We start from the raw sequence: 7262 nt of genomic DNA, 5'->3' as shown, positions 1-7262 counted from the left end.
GTATAAGAGACAGGCTTTGTATGGCCAATGGCGTATCTAGTCTTGAAATGGGGGTGCTGATGGGGTGGAGCCATATCTCAGTGGCATATCTACGGGTGGGTGGAGGCGAAGGTGAAGTGGGGGCGAAGGTGACCGGTTGAGGGCGCTAATTCGCAAAATAAGGTGATTTTAGGTGATTTTAAAGTACTTGACCGTGATTTTGCGCTACCCCCCCCCCCCCAGCGGTGAATACGCCTGAGATGGCCCAGAATTGTGCTTTTAGACCACATATTAGGGACCGGCAATAAAAAGATAACGTTATTTGCATGCACTTTTTTTTATTGGCAGAGCGGTTTCTGTACAGTACGTGCTGATGACATGTGATGCGATAGTGACATGGCGAGGATGAAGAGTGTAGAACACCACAGACTTAGTGTGTGTATACATACATAAAAAAAGAGTAAGTTGCATAAGTATTTTTTTTTCCATGAATTGATAAATCCCAAAAAGAAAGGGTGGGGGGGTGGTCCTGTTCTTCCCAGGAAAAATGTTGATTCCTAGGTGGTGGGAAATTAAGTTTCCCGACTTCTGAGGTGTCTTTTAATGACTTTTAAATTCTTCAAAATTCAAGGTCCCCCCCCCCCACCTTCTTGAAAATGATTCAATTAATCGATGAACTCTAAAGATAAAGGGGGTCCGGGTTCCCCCGGAAATTTTCGATTTATAGATGGCGGGAAATGAGCTTTCCTGACTTCTGAAATGTCTTTTAATGACTCCTCCTTCTTTTCTTGCATTTTTTCCGATCATACAAAAACCTCCAGACATATATTTTTTGCCAAAAAGTGGGGGGGGGGGGCGGCCCCCGCTTCCGCCGCCCATGTTACCTCTCCCCTACCTATCACATGACCCAAAAAATCTAAGGATTAAAATCCTAACAAGCATTTAAACGGTCGAGGTTAATAGTTCCATGTTCGAGCCGTTAACCCTGCTTCTCTAAGCCAATTAAGAACTTAAGTTCTAGACAATTCAAATGTTCATTCCAATCTTTAGAAACATTAAGATATCATCAATGTAATTAACAACTTCCTCAAGACCTTTAAGTAAAGTACGCATCATGGGCGAGAAAGCTGCTGGGGCGTTTACCATCCCAAATGGCATTACCCTAAACTGGTGTAAACCCTGGGATGTTACAAAAGCTGACTACTTCAGCTATCAGAATTTGTCAATAACCTTTAGCTAAGTCAATTTTAAAAAAGTACTTACCTTGGCATAAATTAGGTGGCTTATATCAAGCCGGGCTGTGTTCCTATGGTAACTAGGCTTAGCGTGCCACCGTGTTTAACTTTTCTAAGCCGGGCTTCAATAGCTGCGGGTGAAGTGGGGGTGGGGGGTTGCGTTGACTTCGTACGTTTTGAGCGCATTGTTTCGAAACTCGTTTCTTGGTTACGGTTCATTATGCAAATACTCGCGCCTGCCTAATCCTACTAGTCTGAACGCCCGGCAAAGTTAATCCGGGCTTAACATTGAGCCAGGCTCAACGTATGCCTGGCTTATTTCCAAGTTTGAACGTAGCCGTCTAGAATACACTTTTACCAGTGCCTCTGCTACACGCTCTGCCTCTATCCTAGGTAAGACCACAACCTCTGTGTATCAGGTTGCATAATCTACTACAACTAAAATTTACCGATTACCTTTCTCAGAAGCTGGATGTATTGGTCCTATGATATCCACCGCAATTTAAACGGAGTATCAATTAAAGGCATTGGCCCTAACAATGCTCTACTGCAACCCTACAAATGTCGCACGATCTGCAATATCGTTGAACATACCCCTGTAGACCTGGCCAATAGAACACGTTCAAGATCTTTTCCATCATCTTTCCTACTATAAGATGACCCGCCATCGAGACGTCATGGATGGAACCACCAATTTGATCAACAGGTATCTGACTTTCTAGTAATAAAAACTCTGAACAAAAGTCCTCTTTTTTCATTTAATTTTGAAAAAAATTCCCTTACCTTTTAGTCTTTCTTTCATATATACCTTCCACCGACGTTAATAATTCACCATCCTGTTAACTAACAAAGGCTTAAATGGCTTATTTCCATTTCTATCATACTACGGGTCTTCACCCCGCCAACTAAAGATCTACGTTGAACATTAAATCCAATTTCTACATTACATGGAACTTCGACGAAAGGAATATTTCCCACAATAAGATCATATTCATGCACAGCGCCGTAACAAACCCTTTAAAAAATGGACAGTCACCCACATTTTGGCTAAAGGCACCACCCTTTCCGTACCATCCAATAGAATGCCTTTACGACCAATGAATTTATCATCTTCCAATAAGGACTTCCTAACCACCACTGACGTACACCCTGTATCTCTAAAAAACATCACCTTCTTTTCTTTTGATCCTTTCCCAATTGTTTCATTCATAATTAGTGAATGGCACATACCTCAGCACATTATGCCCCCAGTGTCTGTTCGTCTCCCAAACTTGCTTTGCATGCCAGGCCCAGTACGCTTCATATTATAATTTCTATATGAATGTCATCCGTCCACAATTAAAATAAAGTAGATTTACTTATCCTTGTTGTTAACCTCCGATTTACTCAAATTAGTGTCAAGCGTCTTTGGCACTAATACCCCTACTACAACCTAGCCTAGGCTTCCCTTCTTCGGATGAGCTTCCAACCATCAATCAGATAATCTATCCATCAATACTTTCAGGTTTGCGTTCCTTTATATACAGTTAACAGAAATTGTTCTTGTAGAAGTAAGTCAACCAGGTTCACTAACTCAACCAATCTCTATAAGTATCCTTTCAACCTTAGGGTAAACTGTACAAAACTCTCATCACACTCTTCAGCTTCTCCCTGTACCCATCATCCGTTAAACAAAACCTAAATAAAAGTGCGCACTTAATTTCATGAATAGTCCTGACACGCTTCTAAAGGAGAGTCGACTATACACATTTAGGGCTTTCCAAGTCAACAGAGTACAATTTCTTTCAGCAAACTGCTCAAAACATCTTAAGTATGCGTCCAAATAATCAACCGTATCCTTAAATAGGGGTAATTTAGGGCCTTTTTACTTTTACAACAGATTGGTTCACTTGCGCTGATACCGACATTAGAAGACTTTTCTCTGTTTAAAGCTTCATTTCGGCATTTGTCAACTCAATCTGCCTACTCTCCATACCCCAATTGCTTTTCTTGCTCTTGCTCTCTAACTGTCGTTCTTCTCTACCATATTTTTCTCTTTCCCTAGCAAACACCAACAAGGCTGTACCTTGAGTCCCCATTTTGTCTACCCATCGTAAGTACTTTCTAAAATTTCATTATTTCTATTTTAGGCATGAAGTAATCATGTGATAAAATAATAAATAATTCACAGTACAACTTCAATGTTAATGTCTAAACAGTGTTATCGCATAATTACAATAACAAATCTCGTTTAAATATGCAAATACGTTTGTACACAATTAGTTAATACTCAGCACTCATTGGCTAGGGAAATTTTCCCGGATGAGCCCCCATTGTCACAAGTTCTAAGAAATTCCAACCAATGAAAATACTGAGTACAACTAATAATGTAATGCAGAAAAAAATCATATATTTAATTGTTAAAACTTCCGACTACCACGTTGAAAAGTAAAGGTATAATATACAAATAATACGGTATAATAGATATGTAAATATCGAACAAAAAAAATGTTCCGTTAAATGTTCTCACGCTACGCTTGCTCGGTTCTACCGAAGTAACAAATCAAAATGGGCGGCTCAAATCCTCCAGCTTTCCTGCAAAAGTTTTATAAAACTTAGGGCGTCTCAATTCCACCACAGTTTTCTAGCAGCACAGTATCCACAAAACTTGGGCGTCTCATTTCCACCACAGTTTTCTTGGCAGTACCCATAGCACTTGGGCGTCGCAATTACACCACAGTTTCTAGAAATATTTTCATACAACTTGGGCGGCTCAATTCCACTACAGTTTTCTTGCATGTATATCAAGAACATTATAGGCTACAATTTAGCCACATACTACCAGATACTTCTTAGGGGTAATCCATTCATTTCGGCCTATCTTTTGGCCATTCAAATCATTGGCCTCTCTTGAGCTGTTTTACGCTCAGTCAAATAATAATAATGATAATAATAATAATAATAATAATAATAATAATAATAATAATAATAATAATAATAACAATAATAATAATAATAATAATAATAATAATAATAATAATAATAATAATAATAGTAGTAGTAGTAGCAACAATAATAACGATAATGACAATCATCACATAGTAGGAATAATGATAATAGTAATAATAATAGTAATAATAATAGTAATAAGTAATAGTGATAATATAATAATAATAATAATAATAATAATAATAATAATAAAAATAACAATATAATAATATTAATAATAATAATGATAATAATAACAACAATAACAATAACAATAATAATAATAATAATAATAATATTAACAATAATAATAATAATAATAACAATAATAACAATAATAATATTAAACAACAACACCAACAGCAGCAGAAACAGCAACAACAATAATAATAATAATAATAATAATAATAATAATAATAATAATAATAATAATAATAATAATAATAATAATAATAATAATAATAATAATAATAGTAGTAGTAGTAGTAGCAGTAGCAGTAGCAGTAGCAGTAGCTGTTGCTGTTGCTGTTGCTGTGTCTTCTGGCTCTCTGGTATGGTGATCTGTTCCTTACACCACATTCGCAATACCATCTGTGTCTGCACGCTTTACTCAACATTGTGGTCCAGTGCAGTATCCACACAGATACAGATACAGATACCAGCTGCTAGCTTTGGCTGGCCTTCAAGAAGGGACCAATCAGATTTAAGTAATTCGAAGCTAGCTTTGGTTGGCTGTACGTGCTATACTGTATTATAACATTGCTACAGGTTAGCTGTAAATAACATTTTTCTATCAACCTCAAAGCATGGTTATTAGATTGATAGGTGAATGACATCTTCTATTTTTAACTTAAATAGGTCCTCTAAATATTTTAATTTTACTACTGGGACTATCGTAATTTAGTTATATTTTTTATGAAATTTATTTCGGCCTGGCAGAGCTGGCTGATCTCGCAGCAAGAGGGGTAGTTAAGGCCTAATAAAAACATTATTTGTACGTCGACAAAATACAAGTTGGTGGACCAATTCAACTTATTAGAAAAACAAGTGTGATGAGTTCATCCCGTTGGAACAGTTCCAATCGGAAAGACCAGTAGGACATTTGTGATGTTTTTTTTGCAATTAACTATAATGTTATCATGTTACTTATTAATGTTCTTTTACAATATTGTGTATGTCTTCATGATTTCGGATTCATCATCTGTGTGAATCGCAATTTAACGTAAACTAAAGACCAGACTTCATTATAATTATGATAATAATATAATATTTTTATGACCTTATATCATATTTTTTATTAACCTATCATGCAGAATAGCAATGCTAATAGATGAACATAGGTATTTTTTTTACCATGCTGGGCTATTGGCCCGACGTCGGTAAACGTTTGAAATGAAGGTTGGTTACAACTGTTGGTCCGACGTTGGTAAGAGTTTGTAATAAATACTAGGATGTGATTATAGACGTTGTCCCAACGTCGAGGTACTTTGTTGGCCCAACGTCGGTAAACGTTAGTGGAGGTTGGTGACAACAGATGGGCCGACGTTGGTTATAAGTTGTAAATTTTAAACGTTTACCGACGTCGGGCCAAAAAAAAAAAAATTGGTTCGTGTGAGAATCGAACACACAACCACCAGGTTTTCTATTCATTATCCACCATCAACTAACTGCCTTAAATAAAATGGTTTGTGTGGGAATTGAACACACAACCCCCAAGTTTCCCGTAACATGATTAGTCTATTTTTTTTACTAATTTGCATAATGAATTTTTCAAATATTTTTGTCTATTTAAAAAAAAAGTGCGTAAGTTATGGAGATGGTAACAATCAAAAATCGATTATAAATTTAATTCTACATTTTTAGAAAATAAAATTAACCCTCTCGGCCGATTTTTGACACCATGACCATGCGTAATATTAACCTGCAGTGTATATATACAAAGAATTTTTTGTAGTAGGATCAGAGTTGACTAACTGGTACTTGGTGTGGTACTAGGTTTATCGCATTTATGGCTTAGGGGCCGCGGTTCACCTCCCTTCATTTAGTCATGCTGGATACTCCTGATCGTGGGTTCGATTCCCACACGGGGCAAGTTTTTTTTAAATTTTTTTAAATTTATTTATTTTTATTTACTTCTTTTGAAGGTCATGGGTTCGATTCCCACACGAGCCAGTTTTCAGGCAGTTTAGTTGATTGTGGATAATGAATAGCAAACATGGAGGTTGTGTGTTCGATTCCCACACGAACCAATTTTTTTTTTCTTTAAGGAAGTTTATTTGATGGTGGATAATGAATGTATTGTACTCGTTGATAACGTCGCGAAATAACAACAAACAACAACGTGTCATGTCCGTGCCTAGGCCGCCATGGAAGCCCACTGGCTCCTGTGTAATTCATGTTGAACCAACTGCAGACGAAAAGGTTACAATCTTTTCAGAGATAAGCTGGAAGAAAGTATTAGACAGTGCCCATCGAAGTCGTATATAATATAAATATGTGGGTTACCCACATCTTTAAATTTGCACAAGTAATTAAAATTGTTTATTAATCACACTTATAAACATTTGTACTACATTCGGCTTATGCATGTCTACGCCCCGGTCTACGCATGTCCAGCAGGGGGTACAAACCAAGGGTCGTTTAGAGCCGGGTAATAAATATCCCCAGTAGGGGTAATTGGTACGTGTTTTATAGCCTAGTATGGCCAATGGCGTATATAGTCTTGAAATGGGGATGCTGATGGGGTGGCCCATCAATGGCGTATCTACGAGATGGAGGGGGGGGGGGCGAAGGTGATCCAGTTGAGGGCGCTAATTCGCAAAATAAGGTGATTTTTAAGTATTTGACCGTGATATTGCGCTTCACCCCCGGATACGCCTGAGATTGCCCAGAATTGTGCTTTTAGACCACACTATTAGGGACCGGCAATAAAAAGATAACGTTATTTGCATGCACTTTTCTTATTGTCAGAGCGGTTTCTGTACAGTAGGTGCTGATGACATGTGATGCGATAATGACACCACAGACTTAGTGGTGTATACATACATAAAAAAAGATTTAGTAAGTTGCATACATATTTTT

General features: G+C 37.2%; 1 long non-coding RNA gene across 1 annotated transcript in view; it reads left to right on the top strand.

Moving 5' to 3' along the window:
- The window catches only part of LOC117116844, a 5226-nt gene extending 3312 nt beyond the window's left edge, over window positions 1-1914 (top strand). Inside the window, exons 2-3 of the long non-coding RNA XR_004446829.1 lie at window positions 328-439; window positions 1680-1914. This is a non-coding gene — a long non-coding RNA (uncharacterized LOC117116844). The remainder of the gene's footprint in view (window positions 1-327; window positions 440-1679) is intronic.
- Window positions 1915-7262: the final 5348 nt, after the last annotated feature.

Source organism: Anneissia japonica, unplaced genomic scaffold, assembly GCF_011630105.1.
Source record: "Anneissia japonica isolate Jap-2015-1 unplaced genomic scaffold, ASM1163010v1 scaffold40305_len23432_cov98, whole genome shotgun sequence".
NCBI classification, from domain to species: domain Eukaryota; kingdom Metazoa; phylum Echinodermata; class Crinoidea; order Comatulida; family Comatulidae; genus Anneissia; species Anneissia japonica.
The sequence above is the reverse complement of the archived record's forward strand: the minus strand, read 5'-3'. Positions and strand labels throughout refer to the sequence as shown.